Here is an 18,180-nt window from a genome sequence, read left to right on the forward strand (position 1 = left end):
AAAATGTCACTTTTTGTAGCCAAATCAAATCGCTGAGGGGGCGGTTAGGAGTGAGGGAGTGCCCTTATAGTCCCTTGGAACCTGCACTCCAAGATGCTTAATAAAAAACTCTTTGATAGTAGTTGACATAGGGCTTTAGACAGGCTGGAATGGGAAAACCCCAAATCTGGTACTCTTCCGTTTTTAATCAGCCATGGTGGATCTTACAAAAAATGTACCTGAGAACTAAACTGCTTACAATATCCAACAGCAAAGGAAAGTTACTAGAATAATAGCCAATAGGTCAAAATGGCTCAAGTCCCTGAAAACACTCAGCCTGGGTGTAGGAACATTACAGGCCAGAAATCAACAGGAGGCAGGTGCCCTCATAAATGAAAGATGAAAAGCCTCGCTTAGTTGTTTTATCTGAAGCTGTTCCCCAAAAACTCTCCAGTTGTGAAATGCCCCCCTCATCATTAATGGGATTTGGGGAACTGAGTTTATTTTACTGTCAATTTACTTGGAAGAACACATTGTCATCCTGGCTCCCTCCTCCCTTCCCATCTTTGGGTCTGGACTGTCAGTACACCACCGTTCACAAAGGTGCCACTTCCTGTGTCTGTGTGGGGGTTTTTGGCTGAGCTGCTTGGCATGTGGGATCTTAGCTTGGTGACCAGGGATGGAACCCATGCCTCCCTGCAGTGGGAACATGGAGACTTAACCACTGGACTGCCAGGGAAGTCCCCCCTCCTCAGTCTTTGGGCAGTGACCATTTCTCCTCTTCTCCTCAGCCTCTCTCCCCCTGTTTTCTCCCCTCCTGCCACAGTCCTCAGTGCCCTAGCAGACAAGATGCCCATTGCTCTCCAATGGCCCGCTGCTGTCCAGGAAGAAAGAATATGTTCTATTCTGTGACAGTAGAAAAAAGACAAATACCCTTTTCCCCAGTCACCTGTTGAATCACATTTTTCTCTTCTCAAAATCCGATGATGGCTCCCTACTGCATGTGGGTAAAGTCCTAGTTCCTTAGCATGGGCATTCATGAGCTTCTTGAACTCATCTTGTCTTGCTTTCCAGTTTCAACTGCCCATATATTTCCCCAAGTACCATAGACTGTGGTCGTACCACCCCGTTTATTATTTTCTGAGAGTGGCAAGTGCTTTGAGCTTCCCGTGTCTTTCTTCATGCTGTTCCCTCAACTTGGGATGGCATCTCTTTTTTTCCCTCTCTCTCAGGCTTCAACTTACATGGCACTTCTTCCAGGAAGCTTTCTTTCCCTTATCACCCCAGTCCAGATGAATCACTTCTCTCTCTGATTATTAATTGGATTGTACTTCTATCATAGCACGAATTTCAATCTGCAGCATACATAGTAGAGTTAGTCACTCAGCTAGACTTGGAGCCCCATCAAAGGAAGAAATGAGTCTTACTTCTCTCTTTAGCTCCCACCTGGTACTGAGCTAGCAGAGCCAGTGAAAAACTGAATGAATGCGTGACTCAATGGCCACACAAATGAACACGTAACCCCAGTCTACTGAGAATATGAAGGTGAAGGGCTACCTCCTTAGTAGATACCCTTCCTGAGGAGTCTATCTTTATCAACTGAAGATTTCCTTAGCGGAAGGAGTCCCACTGAGCAATGATGAACATAACACAAAGGCAGGGCCAACGGTGTGGGTGGCCCAGGAAGCACATGGCAGCGTTCAAACCCTGACCTTTAGATACCAAAACCGCCCTTTCAATAGCCAGTTCTCATTACCCACAGCATCAGTTCACTGTACCGAGTGTGGACGGAATCTACACGATTTGCTTCTTACTCCCTTTCACTGTCTGAAACTCGATGCCTTACTATGTAAGCAAGGGACACATGCCAGCATTCTGGGTGCCACACTGGATGGGAAACAGGATTGCTGGTGAGCAGGTTCCATTTCTTTCTCACTTGGAACCGTTGTGATTGGCTTCCCATACCTTTGACCCTTGCCCTCGCCCCAGAATCTACCCACCGCTGGAGCATACCCTGCCCTTTCCATCACCACCAATTCCCAAATGAGGAGCTGTTTTCTGGTGATTGACATTTCAGTGCCTGTCCCTGCAACATCAAAATACAGCTTCATGAATGAAGTCCTTTGCTTGGCTGTAAAAGCACAGAGCAGTAAGACCTCAGTCCCTATAGTCACATGTGCCGGCACCCCTTCCTCTTGCAGAGGTCTGTGGAATGGCTGCCAGGAAAATACAATTATGTGCTGGCATGAGAATAAATACAATTCCTTAACCTAAAAGTTCTGTGTTTTCATTCCCCCCTTTCCATTTCTCTATTCACTTCTTTTTCTCTTTCCATTGCTCTTTAAACTCATTTCCTCTGTCCAATTATCCCTTCTCTTCTGTCTAGTTGTTGCTTTACTAAACATTCTCTCCTGTCTCTACAGTGATCTTTTCCATATCCTTAGGCAAAGGGCAAGGTTGGAATCCTCTGATGGATTCCGAATGTTAAAGATGCTTTTCTGTTCCTCTGCACTTTGATTTAAACCTCTAACCTGGGTTCCATTTGTTTTAGAAGAGGTTCTAGTATCTCCTTAATCTTCCATCAACATACCCATGGCCTTCCTGTTTACCCTCGGCACAGTCCTGCCTCTCAGCTCCGTCTCCTTCATTGCCCCACCCCCCACCGCCACCTCCACTGACCTACTTATCTGCCTCTGCTCCACCCCCTGCACCACGCATACCACTGTTGCTCCTTCCCTTCTCTTTCTCATCTCAGACTCTTCTTGCTTCACAGCCATGCCATTTTAGTACTTCTGTTTCACAGCCTTGTCATCCTTCTAAGGGGAAAATGATTTGAACTCAAAAGAGATAAAGAACTTTCTTTAATTACTGCAGTCTGACAATTGCGTAGGCTGCCCCTAGGCACTGAGATCCATCTCTGGAGGTGGTCCATGAGAATCTGGACAGCCATTTGGTAGAAAGACTGGTGAAGGGATTCAAACATAGAATGAGGGGGTGAAGGTAAATAGCTTCTGATGACCCTTCCAAACCTGAGATTCTAGGATTTCATTCAGGTCTTTCTAGGTCTCATGGCAGGGATAAAGGGTGAAGGGACAGGGTTCAAGTGACCTTTGCATTCCTCCCTTTGACACAGACACTGTCTAGAGAGGAATCTCAAGAGACTGCTTTGGATTTCTCTCTTTCAAAGAAAGGGATCAGTGTCTTTTGGAGACCATGAGTAGCTTAGTGACCAGAGCTTTAAGTTTGCCAAAGAGTTATCAACCAAGACATAAATTTAAGGGAGTAACTACTGACCTGCCTAGGGTAGGGAGAAACCCCCGCACAAAATCTGTCCCACTTATTAAGATAGAGGCTAAGTCTCAGAAATAACGTGAGTATTTGTCAGGCAATATGAAATGTGCATGGGCCTCCCTGGTGGCTCAGACGGTAGAGAATCTGCCTGCAATGCAGATGATCCAGGTTTGATCCCTGGCCCTGGGTCGGGAAGATCCCTGGAAAAGGAAATGGCAACTCACTCTAGTATTCTTGCCTGGAAAATTCCACGGACAGAGGAGCCTAACCGGCTACAGTCCATGGGGTTGCAAAGAGTTGGACACAACTGAGTAACTCACACACTATGAAACATGCATATATGGTATGGGATGGCCATAAGAGGATGCTGTTTATAGAGAAGACAGAACAAGCATCTTAGGAATTGTTTCCACGGAAAGTTTTCCCTATCAACAGGAAACAATTATCAGTAATTTGCAGGTGGTAGACACCTCGCTCAGTACAGCCACATAACGGTATCATTCAGGATCCAGAGGAAGAAAAGAGTATCTTGTACCCCACAGCATCACTGACTCAACAGATATGAATTTGAGCAAAATCTTGGAGATAGTAAAGGACAAGAGGAGTCTGGTGTGCTGCAGTCCATATAGTTGCAAGAGTATGGGACAGGACTTAGCGGCTGAACAACAACAACAAAAATAAACCATAATGGGAAAATATCTGAAAAAGAGTGTGTATGCATATATGTGTGTGTATGAATCCGTTTGCCATTCACCTGAAACTAACAAAATGTTGTAAATCAACTATACTTCAATTAAAAAAGTAAATACATAAAAAATAAATAGGGTTGTGCTTGCTTTGGCAGCACGTATACTAAAACTGGAATGACACAGAGACAATTAGCATGGTCCCTGTACAAGGACGACACGCAAATTCATTAAGTGTTCCATATTTTTTAAAAAATACATAGGGTCAAGGGCAGCCCTAGTTCCTTATAACTAAGAAGGGGCAGAAGTTTTCCATATTGTTTTTACCTGTCTACAGAATAAGGCAAATGTGCCTGTTAACACACAAATACATGTCATTGGCCAAATCAATTTAAGAAGGGAAATGACTGAGAAGAACGAGGCATCAGGCTATAAGCATAAGAGAGGTGTTAGAAAATGAATGATGAGATTTCAGACTGAAAGGCCTTGCAGGGGCAATAATGAAGCCACATTTAAAGACACTAAAATGCAATCAACAACAACAAAACAGATCAGAACCGGGGCCTTATAGCCTGGCACTATAAAATGGAAATATATGCTAGAAGTTAATACAAATAATGAACACAGCAACTATACTGCAATCATCTGAAGGAAGACAGGGAATAGGGTGGTAGTTTTTATTGCTGGGTGAAAAGCAAATCACACACATAAAGGAGTTTTTGATGTTGCAAGAGATTGGGGAAGGATCAGGATGTGGCATCAGCAATGTACGCTTCCTGCCTGTATTTCATGGGACTTTTTCTAACCAATTAGGAAGAAGAGGTTAGACTGGAAAGTTCTCCCTGGAATCAGAGCTTGCTTCAAACTAAGTTCCAATATATACTTCCCCCACCCCTCATTTTTACTTTTTAAAGAAATTTATTGAGTACATACCACATCACCTACTTCAAGTAAATTTCAGGTATACAGTTCAATGACTTTTAGTAAATTTAGCAAGGTGTGCAACCATTGTAATTCAATTTTAGACCATTTTTATCAGTCATGGAGGAGAAGGCAATGGCACCCCACTCCAGTACTCTTGCCTGGAAAATCCCATGGATGGAGGAGCCTGGTGGGCTGCAGTCCATGGGGTCGCTAAGAGTCGGACATGACTGAGCGACTTCACTTTCACTTTTCACTTTCGTGCATTGGAGAAGGAAATGGCAACCCACTCCAGTGTTCTTGCCTGGAGAATCCCAGGGACGGGGGAGCCTGGTGGGCTGCCGTCTATGGGGTCACACAGAGTCAGACACGACTGAAGCGACTTAGCAGCAGCAGCTATCAGTCGTGGAGCTTTACCCATAAGGTTCCTCGTACTAGTTTACAGTTAATCCCTCAATGGTTTCTTCTGAGTTTCTCATCTTCTCATCTTGAGCTCTCTGCACCATCCAATACTGTTGTTGGCTACTCTGTCTTAAAACTAGCTGTCCTCCTCACTATCTGATACCACTTCCTCTCAGGTCCCTCCTCTAATCATTCTCAGACTGCTCTGGGGGCTGTTTTTCTTAAAGACAGGTGTTCTCTCCTTCTTTGACTCTCCTCACTTCTCACTTGATAAGCCTTCTTGAACGTTCTCATCTGTGGCCCTGGTTTTCTCTTTCCCCAGAGTCCCAAATCTATCTCTTGCTCAGACATTGTCTGGAAAGTGAACTGTTCTGACCTGGATGTCCCTCAGGCAACTCAGACTCAATAAGCCACAAACAACACAGTGTTTCTATTCCCTTAGCTGCTCTTCTTCCAGTGGGCCCCTGCTGCCCTACCCTCGCCCCAGTTCAGATTAGCTTCAACTAGCCATCCAGTACTTGAAAACTGGATGAAGCACAAGCTGGAATCAAGATTGCCAGGAGAAATATCAATAACCTCAGATATGCCGATGACACCACCCTTATGGCAGAAAGTGAAGAGGAACTAAAGAGACTTGATGAAAGTGAAAGACGAGAGTGAAAAAGTTGGCTTAAAGCTCAACATTCAGAAAACGAAGATCATGGCATCTGGTCCCATCACTTCAAGGCAAATAGATGGGGAAACAGTGGAAACAGTGACAGACTGTATTTTCTTGGGGTCCCAAATCACTGCAGATGGTGATTTCGGCCATGAAATTAAAAGATGTTTGCTCCTTGGAAGAAAAGTTATGACCAACCTAGACAGCATATTAAAAAGCAGAGACATTACTTTGCCAACAAAGGTCCATCTAGTCAAAGCTATGGTTTTTCCAGTAATCATGTATGGATATAAGAGTTGGATTATAAAGAAAGCTGAGCACTGAAGAATTGATGCTTTTGAACTGTGGTGTTGGAGAAGACTCTTGAGAGTCCCTTGGACTGCAAGGAGATCCAACCAGTCCATCTAAAGGAAATCAGTCCTGAATATTCATTGAAAGTGAAGAGGGAATTCATAGGGCCTGGACTCCATCTTAGGTCTGTTCATGCTGATCATGCTCGGCCACCTCTCCAATGGACTCTGAACTCTGTGTTTAGTGACTATGGAAACGACAGAAGGATAAGACCCCCTCTGGTCAGGCCGTAAATTTTTCCGTACCTATTGGAGTGTAACCTTGGGCTTATTGATTATTGGCTAATTGTTTAACTTTTGAGCACATAACACGTGAATTGATGGGGTTATTGGGATTGTATTTACCCTTCCTTTGTTTATGTGTCTCAAGGAATTTGGAGTGGTGGGTTCAGACACGTACACATGGGGTATAAAAGATTTTCACAAATGCTGGTCAGGGTCCTTGGCTAAGAGGAGACTCTGCCTTGGGCCCGCCGGTGTAATAAACTGCACTCCACTATCTGCATTGTCCTTCTGAGTGAGTTTGTTTCCGGGAACACGTGGCTACAACAGAAGGACTGATGCTGAAGCTGAAACTCCAATACTTTGGCCATCTGATGTGAAAAACTGACTCATTTGAAAAGACCCTGATGCTGGGAAAGATTGAAGGTGGGAGGAGAAGGGGACGACAGAGGATGAGATGGTTGGGTGGCATCACCAACTCAATGGACATGAGTTTGAGTAAACTCTGGGTGTTGGTGATGGACAGGAAGGCCTGGCATGCTGTAGTCCATGGGGTCGCAAAGAGTCAAACACGACTGAGTGACTGGACTGAACTGAGCTATCCATTTGCCCAAGCCAGAAACCCACAAGTCACCCTAGATTCCTTTTCCTTTTCCATCCTCCAGGTGTAATTAATTCTCACATCCCATGAATTCTGCTTCCTTAATATTCTGTGACTTCTTCCCCTTCCCAGCGCCACTGCTTATTCCACTACTGCTTAGATGACATTCTTCTAACCTCTCCCCTGGTCTCCTTCTCACGTAAACCATCCTCCACACAGTTGACAGACTCTTTTTATTTTGTTAATTTTTGAAGTACTCAACACATGAATATGTTCTTGAAGCTAAAGATTGAAACAATACCTGAATATATGGAGTTAAAAAAAAAAAGCCAGCCACCTTTTCAACATGTCCCTTTCCACAACTCCAAAGAGGTAATTACCAGTAAATGTATTTTATATGCATATGCTACTAGGTCTTGGAAATCTTTGAATGCTAATACATGGAGAACTGCCTCATTCCTTTAATCACTGTGAGAAATTCCATAGTATGAATAGATATAACGGTGCTATTAGGCATTTTCCCACTAATAGGCATTTAGTTTGTTTTTAATTTCTCCCCAGCATGAACAAGGCTGTAGTGAACATCCTCTGACATACACCTTTGAAAACATGGTGTCTTTCTTTCAGAAATATTCCAAGAATAACACTGACAAGTAGGGATGGAGGCTATGCATGGGAGATAAGTTGCAAGATAGTAGGACAGAAGTTGGGAAAGCTGGGTTGGAGAAAATTTTGAGAGTAAGGAGATTATTTTTTTCTTAAAATGATGACATTCAGTTCAGTTCAGTTCAGTCACTCAGTCGTGTCCGACTCTTAGCGACCCTATGAATCGCAGCACGCCAGGCCTCCCTGTCCATCACCAACTCTCAGAGTTCACTCAAACTCATGTCCATCAAGTCGGTGATGCCATCCAGCCATCTCATCCTCTGTCGTCCCCTTTTCCTCCTGCCCCCAATCCCTCCCAGCATCAGGGTCTTTTCCAATGAATCAACTCTTCACATGAGGTGGCCAAAGTACTGGAGTTTCAGCTTTAGCATCATTCTTTCCAAAGAAATCCCAGGACTGATCTCCTTTAGGATGGACTGGTTGGACCTCCTTGCAGTCCAAGGGACTCTCAAGAGTCTTCTCCAACACCACACTTCAAAAGCATCAATTCTTTGACACTAAGCTTTCTTCACAGTCCAACTCTCACATCCATACATGACCACTGGAAAAACCATAGCCTTGACTAGATGGACCTTTGTTGGCAAAGTAATGTCTCTGCTTTTGAATATGCTATCTAGGTTGGTCATAACTTTCCTTTCAAGGAGTAAGCGTCTTTTAATTTCATGGCTGCAGTCACCATCTGCAGTGATTTTGGAGCCCAAAAAATAAAGTCTGACACTGTTTCCACTGTTTCCCCATCTACTTCCCATGAAGTGATGGGACCAGATGCCATGATCTTAGTTTTCTGAATGTTAAGCTTAAAGCCAACTTTTTCACTCTCCTCTTTCACTTTCATCAAGAGGCTTTTTAGTTCCTCTTCACATTCTGCCATAAGGGTGGTGTCATCTGCATATCTGAGGTTATTGATATTTCTCCCAGCAATCTTGATTCCAGCTTGTGTTTCTTCCAGCCCAGCATTTCTCATTTTGTACTCTGCATATAAGTTAAATAATCAGGGTGACAGTATACAGCCTTGACGTACTCCTTTTCCTATTTGGAACCGGTTTGTTGTTCCATGTCCAGTTCTAACTGTTGCTTCCTGCCCTGCATATAGGTTTCTCAAGAGGCAGGTCAGGTGGTCTGGTATTCCCGTCTCTTTCAGAATTTCCCACAGTTTATTGTGATCCACACAGTCAAAAGCTTTGGCATAGTTAATAAAGCAGAAATAGATGTTTTTCTGGAACTCTCTTGCTTTTTCGATGATCCATTGGATGTTGGCAATTTGATCTCTGGTTCCTCATAGAGGATATTAATAATATGTTTATGCGTGTTAAGTCGCTTCAGTTGTGTCCGACTCTTTGCAACAGTATGAACTGTAACCCACCAGGCTCTTCTGTCCATAGGATTCTTCAGGCAAGAATGCTCGAGTGAGTTGCCATGCCCTCCTCCAGGGAACCTTCCTGACCCAGGGATTGAACCCATATCTTTTACATCTCCAGCATCAGCGGGCTGATTCTTTATCACTAGTGCCACCTGGGAAGCCCATCAATAACATAGGATGATATTAAAGCATCTTTGGGGAAAAATCATCACCCTATTGCAACAACTATTTTTAAAACAGACAGATACTCATTTAAAACAAAGGAGGTACTTCTGAGTTATAACAAATCTGTCTGGTCACAACAGCCACAGAATACCTGGGAGTCACAATGACCCACTTCCAATGCAAGGGGCATAGGTTCGATCCCTAGTTAGGGAACTACGATCCCACATGCTGTGCAGCACAGCCCCCCCCCCCGCCCCCAGCCCCAACAAAAACCCCTAATATTATGCTTAACTGTATAAACTGGATTGTGGAACAAATCTTAGTACATAAGCTGTCTTTGGTTATACCCATTTTACTATTGTATTCCATTTTTATTTTCACAATTTTAGAAGGATATTGAGAATACTTCTCAGAGCAGAGAATCCAGATCATTAAGGGGATGGAAACTAGATCTGAGGAAGTGAAATGAAAATATAATTGTCCTGTGATCTCTGATTCACTTCTAAATGTGGTGACATCTTGGTCCTGAGACCCAATTGGCTGAGTTTTTAATGCCACTAATAAGTTCACTGCTCAGCCTGCAAATCCACCACCGCATTAGCAGCAAGGAACACTATAAGGGGGAATCAAAATGAGCAAACTGTAATTAGGTATGCCATGTCACCAGAGAAAGTAATTTACTAAAGGGATTACCATGATTAAAGATGCATTCTCCTTAAATAGAGATTGTTTTCTTCCATTGATTTGTCTCAATCAATTCCCCTATGTCATGCAGTATTCCAGTTGGACAGCAATTTTTGTTGTCTTTTTAATTTCTCTGCCAAGAGATTACAGAAAGTAAGTCGAGCTTCTGTGGTCACTATAATTTCCTCACAAATGGAAGAAGTATTAACAGAGGACTATAGAGACAGATTACAGCTTAGGTCACCCAGGGGAGAAATCCGAAGCCCCCTTTTGACTAACAACAAGGTAAGTAATCCTCAAATCTTTTTTTCCCCTTAGTATTAAGCCTAAGACTGAGTTTAGGAGGCCTCCTTTTCAATTTGATTTTTTTTTCTTTTTTTGGCTTCACCTTTCTCATGCCCCAGGCAGGCAGGCAGAGTGTAGAGAGTATGGGGCCCTGGATACAGACTCAGGCAGCGTTCTTCACCCCCCAGCCTCTCAGCCTGCCTTGTTTACCTCGTGACTTTTTTCTCTTTCCCTAAAACCTCTTCTCACCCTTGGGCTCTTTTGGCAGAAAATAGGACTGAAAATGTATCAAATTCTGGGTCCTTATATTTGTTACAAATACCTGAGTTGTTCTAAAAGATGTCATTTTAAATGTGATATCACCGATAACCCCTTGAGGTGGACGAGTGGCAGCCGAGGCTGAATGGAAGGGTTTGTGTTATGTATGGTTGGTCCAGTGTAATTAACTACTTGCTCAGCATTAGGAACATTTACTGACGTCCTGAGAACCACGCAGGCCTGGCACTGCAGTTCTCACTGACGGCACCCATCCTCAAGGAGTCCATCTAGGGAGGCGCAGACCATGAGTATCAACTGGGAGCCTGTTGTTTGCTAGACACTGTACCAGGTGCCATGGGGGATACGGAGATGAGGAAAACTCAGTCATTGGCCTCAAGGACCTCTCTATCCTGTCAGGAAGGAGAGACAGGAACAAAAATCACTGTATCCAGGTTAGAATGGGGGAAGTGCCACAAGAAAGGCAGGAGCTGAGTGCAGTGGGGGTTCTGGGGTGGAGCCTGACCCTTGCACCTTTCTAGTTCTGCCTGTAAGCAGAGAATCCTTGGTTACTGGGCACCAAAGTTGTGCTGCTTCTTAAGTGAGAAGGATGAGAAGTGTGAGAAGATATGTAAACGTGATTTCTAAACCTTAACGTGCTCTACAAGTGTGTTATTTTTTTAAATATAAATTTATTTTTGTTTTTTTTAAATATAAATTTATTTATTTTAATTGGAGGCTAATTACTTGACAATATTGTATTGGTTTTGCCATACATTAACATGAATCTGCTACGGGTGTTATTTTTTGTTACTTGAGAAAACCAGAAATATTAGTCCTCTCTCTGGAGAGACATTGCTCTAGAGCCTAAGTAAATCTCTCCTGTTTTCCCACCCCCACCCCACCCCTCCTCTTTCTCGCTCTCATCTTTACTGTGTGATGGCCCGTGGAGCTCAGGGAAGGATCTTGTCGTGTCCTTTGGTCTCAGTCACTGACTGACAGGAAACCTAGGTCAGTAACTCAGGGCCGGATGTGAGTGGGCGTGGAGGGCCCCCTGCCCTCACGCGGGCTTCTCTGTGCCCCATGATTTCCAGCGCACCACTTCACTGGTGTTCCGTGTATCTGAGCACAGGCATGGTGGGGTGCAGCTGCTCTTCCAATGAAACCCTAAACCCTTTCAAACACTCGGCAATCTTTCTACTTTCTCTGCTTGCGAAGCTCCAAAGATTTCCCTCCATACATTTTTCCAGCATGATGTGAGATGCCAGTTAGTCCAGAGAGATTTATGAGAATGTCATTTACATGTAGTCTCCCCTAAAAAGGAGTTCCCTATCCCCTGGAGTTTTTGCCACTAATTATCTGTCAGTTTATTTGCACATTTTTATGAACTGAAGAGCAAATATATGCCCACTTAAAAACAAACACACGTGGATGGATTATTTTGCCAGTCCTGATTATTGAACTACAGACAAAAGTCAGAGATAATCAAAGAGGTTGGATGCAATGAGCCAGGGGTGTGACAAAATCTCATATTCTCATTCCTCCTTAAGGAAAGGAAAGGAAACTTCCTTCAACAATGTAGGGCATGTCTTACTGAGGCATTAAACACATACACCACTTTCCAAAGAGTTTCTGGCTGAGAGGCTCTACTGTGCTAGCCTTGATCACCTTCCAACTTCTCTCACTACCTACCCACCCCCTGTGCCCCCACGCCTGTCTAAAAATACCAACTCACCTTGGGTAAGAAGCTGTAGTTAGGGGAAGGTTTCATCTAGTAGATTGGTAAACAGACTATCAGCCTGAATGACTGAAATTAGCAAGGCTAATGCAATGTCACTATTCAAAACAGCACCAATTTGGAATTTCTTAATGGCCTCAGGAGAGGGAGTCTTTATACATCCTACAATCTCTCTTCATTCTTACCTAAATTCCTTCTCATAGATGTTATGAATGGCCTGTTTTGTAGCCAACACAAACTTTGTCCAGTAAAATAATGTCAAGAACTCAGAATGAAAAGAGATTAGCTGTTCCTGGCTCCTGTTATTTTAAAGCAGAAATAACTTTGGCTTCTACTGATTCATAGACAAAGCTTGAAATGCAAAGCATGCTCAACTCTAGATTCAGCATGAAAAGGACCTTAAAATATGCCCAAGTGCAAGTAATGGACTTATTAAAGGGAAGAAAAGAGGCACTTTTCACAGACTCCCAAGCTCTTTAGTCCTGTCATATCAGTAATCTTGCTTAAGAATTTCATTCTATTTACATTTCTTCTCCCTTTAAATATCCTCAGGACGCATATGGCATCAAGTATTGAAGCTTGTAAAACATTAATTTCTTTATGTTAATAATGGAGAAGGCATGTAAAGTGCACAAGCGATAGAACCTGGAGCACTTGCAACGATTTCAATAGGAATTAAAAATCAGTTCTGTATTTTTAATTGAACACCTGATAATTCATCAACACATATTTGGGGAAGCAAACTTCCAGTGGCTTCTTTGGACTCTTTTTGGCATTGTTCCAGACCAAGTGCATTCTCCATTAGGAAATTTAGTTTATATTTGATGACAAAAGCATGAATTGCACCATTTGAGTGATTATGAAAACCTGTATAAATCCATAATAATATGGCTTGAAAGCCATAGTACATAAAACACAAAGTTCTAAAATATACACGTGGCACACACATATAGACTTTCTGTTTTAACTTTAAGAGAACTCAAAAGAATGAAATTAGGCCCTGGAAAACTTCTGGGCATCTTGGAATATTCGTGTAAAATCAAAAAGGTGAAGGAGTCACGAAAACCTTCCCAAGCAGCATTAAAATAAGGAGGCCGCCTGGCTCAGTTTCCCTTAGAGGTATGAGGTTCTAGTCTTGAGTTTCTCCAAGATCAAGAATAAATGAGGAGGTGGGAGGGAGGTTCAGGATGGAGGGGACACATGTACGCCTACCGATATTGTAATTAGCCTCCAATTAAAATAAATAAATTTAAAAACAAAGAATAAATGACTTGATGTCTGTGCCTTAGTCTCCATCTGCAATATAGGTAATGTGCTAAAGTAGAACTCAGATGGAATTTGCACGGCCAGGTCCGTTCTGGAGAGATGCTAGTCTGCTTCCACTGGATTAGTCTGAAATGAGGATCACCATCATGGAGCTGTCCCGGGAATGTTAGGATCTAGAAGGGCAGTGTCAGAGACTGAGGGTCCCAGGTTCCTAACCCATTCTCTCAGGTCCCTCACTTACTAGCTATGTGACCACATTTTTAAAAATCTGAGCTCTTGATTGCTAATCTGAAAAGTGAACATAATACCACTACCTTCACAGGTTTATCGAGGGAATTGACTGAAATAATACATAAGTCCTAATTTGTGGACCAAAGAGAGGGAAATGGTCAGGAACAAAGAAAAAAAGACAACTGAAATATGTTTCTGTTCCCTGAATAGGCTGAGTTTGGGTATATTTAAATTTTTGTTTAGGGACCAATAAATGAAGCTGAGCTACAAGAATCCAAAACACTTGGAGGATGAAAGAGGCAGGCTGGCTATCTAATGCTATGGAAACAAGACAATTCAACTTTCTTTTTTAGAAAGTCGGTCCAATTGATTTGTGTCTAGATAGACTGAGTTTGAACGTGCAATCAGTGGTGCTTAATGTTACATATATTAGAAATAATCTGATTCACAAAATCCGCTCAAATGAGAAAGAGGCGGTTACAGGTAACTGAAGATAGGAAATGTTTTCTTGCATACAGTTCTTGTGACTGTTTTGAAATGCCAGATACTAGATTTCAGATATAAATCAAGTTGTCACTCCTCATAGCTTTGTGATGGTAAAAAGCAATAGGCTAGCACATCAAGCATTTTTGAAATAACAAAGTTCAAATACTTCCTTTTTCCTTTGCGGGCAGTTCAGTCTACTTAACCCTTCATTTGCTGACAAGACTTCCCTAAATTTTATTCCTCCAAAGCCCGGACTCTGGGCCCAGGCACCTGTAAGTGTGTGATTTAGCCAGGTCGGGCTCTATGTCCCATTTCCTACGTGTGTACCATGACCATTTCTAACAATGGGGTGTCCTGTGTCATGGCCCTCAAAAATGTAGGGGTGGGGTTCTGGCCAACTCTTCACCAGACTTCATTTCCCATGCCAACACTTCTTCTAGAAGTACTTGGGAGGAGTGTGCTGAAAGGTCGGGACAATGCCAAATTATGAATTCATAACCTAATAGAGGAGTTCAGGAGCTTAAAGGGATCCCAGAATCAAGTCTGAGATTTTGACCCACCCTCGAGTGACCTGCCACTGTTAGTTGGCCTTGAGACCATTTATCAACCTTGATCTCTGTTACCAGTCCACAAGCTCCCTGGGGGAGATGGATCCTGCATCCGCAGAAGGAATAGGAAGAAATCAGATAGCCCCACGTTGTTAGCTCGTCTACCTGGGACAAAATTGAGAAGACAAGCGTATCTCTTCCCATTTTAATGTCCTTTGCATCACGGTCCTTCCTTGTCTTCTCAAGAGATTTGCTGACTTCACGCTGTCTTGTAGCAGATCAGGGCAACTTTCCTAGGCTAGCACTGCTCCATCAGTACCCAATTCTCTCAACATGTCCCTCTCCCCCATCACAACACAACAGTCTCAAGCCCTATTTCTGCAGAACCCTGGGTTTTAAGTGACAATGAGTGCTCATGAACAAATCAGAGACTGCCATCCTTTTCCTGTGATGCGTACTGTGTAAACTCTGCTGCTGCTAAGTCGCTTCAGTTATGTCTGACTCTGTGTGACCCCACAGACGGCAGCCCACGAGGCTCCCTCGTCCCTGGGATTCTCCAGGCAAGAACACTGGAGTGGGTTGCCATTTCCTTCTCCAATGCATGAAAGTGAAAAGTGAAAGTGAAGTCGCTCAGTCGTGTCCGACTCTTAGCGACCCCATGGACTGCAGCCCACCAGGCTCCTCCATCCATGGGATTTTCCAGGCAAGAGTACTGGAGTGGGGTGCCATTGCCTTCTCCGTGTAAACTCTAGGAATGCCAAATAGATCCGGGAGGAAGGTAATATAGTATAGTGGTAAGAGTCCTAGACTGGGAGCCGGAAATAGAGATGTCAATAACGGACCAACTATATACTAAACTCTGACTTCAGGCAAGTTATATAACTTCTCTGGACCATAGTTTCCTCACCTGTAAAAACAGTGTTGCTGTAAGGTTGTGTGAGAACACTTAGCATGGCGTCTGGCACAGAGCAGGTACCTCCAAAACACAAACATTCCAGAAAAAGGCAAATAGGGATGGGAGATTCCTGGCCCCTCCCCCAGGCCCTCAAGATATAAAAGGACACTCATGAAGGGGACAACAGAGTATGGGATGGCTGGATGGCATCACCGACTCGATGGACCTGAGTTTGAGTAAGCTCCAGGACTTGGTGATAGAAAGGGAAGCCTGGCATGCTGCAGTCCATGGGGTTGCAAAGAGTTGGACATGACTTAGCGACTGAACTGAACTGAATCTTCCGAGGTGGTGCAAGTGGTAAAGAACCTGCCTGCCAATCCAGGAGACCTAAGAGACATGGCTTTGATCCCTGGGTCAGGAAGATCCCCTGGAGGAGGGCATGGCAACCCACTCCAGCATTCTTGCCTGGAGAATCCCATGGACAGAGGAGCCTGGCGGGCTACAGTCCATCGTGTCACACAGAGTCAGACATGACTGAAGTGACTTAGCACACAGCACACATAATCTTATGTACTTCAACTGTGCACGCCAGTGGCCCAAAGCTCCAGGGGACTTTAATTCTTATGTAGATTTAAACTCTCCAAAATAATTTATGAATTTTTCTTCTCTCAAGGATTCTTTTGGCAGAACCAATACAAATATGCTAGTAACACAAACCACAAGAAGAATGGAAGATGAACAATCAATATAAGCACTACAAAAATATCAGGCAGCTGCTCTTCTTTCAACTGGTTCAAAGTTGCTAAGTCTTCATGCTGGTGTCTCCTTTTTAAACAAATATGTTACTGCAGATGGTTTATATCCTTTCCACTCAACTGTGGGATTTCACATGTATGGGAGGTGCTAGGCAAAGATGCAGAAACTGTCACGTCTTTAATACCCCAGGAGCATGCAGTCAGGCTTTCCCAACGCCCACCACCCTGTGCTCTTTCCGTTCCTGACCCCCAAGGTAGCCTTGCAGGAGTGAAATGAAAATACCTTGGGAGCAGTTGTCACATCTCTGCTCAAGAATCACCAGTGCCTCCCCGCTGTTCCTAGGATTAAGTACAAACTCTTTGGTTCTATACCTTCCTTCCTCCTGGACAGCACATACTATCACATGTGGCTTCTTCATCCTCATCATGTCTAACAATGTGTGAGGCGCAGAGGAGGTATGCCATAAAAATGCGTGAATTGAGCTGAAATAACTGGCTGAATTCAATTCTCTCTGAGCACCTTGTCTTCAGCCCTTGCACCTTCCCAAGTTAATGCAGATGAGGGCATTTTCCCATGCCATCGACTACCTGCATACAGTTAGCCAGAAAGGAACTTGGAAAACTTTGAAGGTGGCCACTAAAAATCAGCAAGTGGCCCATCCTCAAGGGACCTTGGTAACGATGGAGCCCTTAACAGATTTATGCTCTTGGGGAGAACTGAGCTATGAAATAACGTGAAATAAGGAGAAAGCATTCCTGGCATGCCACAGGCAGCAAAGGGAGATTTTGAGGAAAAGACAGACCTGAGAGCAGATCTAAACTCCACCTATCGCCAGCAGTAAGACTTTGAACAAGTCACTTGACTTCTTTTACCTCGGTTTTGTCATCTCTGCTGCTGCTGCTGCTGCTAAGTCAGTTCAGTCGTGTCCGACTCTGTGCGACCCCATAGACGGCAGCCCACCAGGCTCCCCCGTCCCTGGGATTCTCCAGGCAAGAACACTGGAGTGGGTTGCCATTTCCTTCTCCAATGCATGAAAGTCAAAAGTCAAAGTGAAGTCGCTCAGTCGTGTCCAACTCTTAGCGACCCCATGGACTACAGCCCACCAGGCTCCTCCGTCCATGGGATTTTCCAGGCAAGAGTACTGGAGTGGGGTGCCATTGCCTTCTCCATTTGTCATCTCTAAAGGGAGCCTAATTACCTCCCCCACTAGCTGCTGCGCATATTACATGAGAGCATTTATGTCAAGTTCCTCGTAGAAGACTCAATATTTAGTGGGATCTCAATAAATATTTGTTGGTCAAAAGTGGAAGAATGACTAATTTTCCCAAATAAAGCCATTAGCCTCAGAACTGGACTGGCCAGAATGCTTCCTTTGAATCATTTTTCCATGTAGAGCTTGCCAGGCTCTATGACGATACCCACTCCCCAATGTGTATTGCTGGCCCAATGGATTGTGTTGCAGATTACGATCTGTTTCAGTGATGCGTCTGCTGGCACAATGAGTGAGTCATTTGTCTAGAGTGCAGGTGTTGACGGCGGCAGTGAGGGATTCCTATGTGTAGTTTAAGAACCATCATCCACGTCCAGACGCCAACAGGGTGGCCCTCCTCTGGAGAGGACACGGGGGGCCTGACCTGAATGAAGGCACTTCTGTTCATAACATGGGGCACTAGGAGTTACTGTGGCTTTTCAACTTTTTTTTTTGGCTTCCTAACTGAGAACTGAATTCGTTTTT

General features: G+C 43.8%; 1 protein-coding gene and 1 non-coding gene across 2 annotated transcripts in view; one reads left to right on the forward strand and one right to left on the reverse strand.

Moving 5' to 3' along the window:
- The window catches only part of GPC3 (glypican 3), a 459,188-nt gene that overhangs the window by 10,884 nt on the left and 430,124 nt on the right, over nt 1–18,180 (reverse strand). The gene's annotated exons all lie outside the window — the stretch shown is intronic.
- Nucleotides 4,099–4,205, forward strand: LOC133243555 (U6 spliceosomal RNA). Its single transcript, XR_009735111.1, has one exon. It is a non-coding gene; the product is annotated as a U6 spliceosomal RNA (small nuclear RNA).

Source organism: Bos javanicus, chromosome X (assembly GCF_032452875.1).
Source record: "Bos javanicus breed banteng chromosome X, ARS-OSU_banteng_1.0, whole genome shotgun sequence".
Taxonomy (NCBI): Eukaryota; Metazoa; Chordata; class Mammalia; order Artiodactyla; family Bovidae; genus Bos; species Bos javanicus.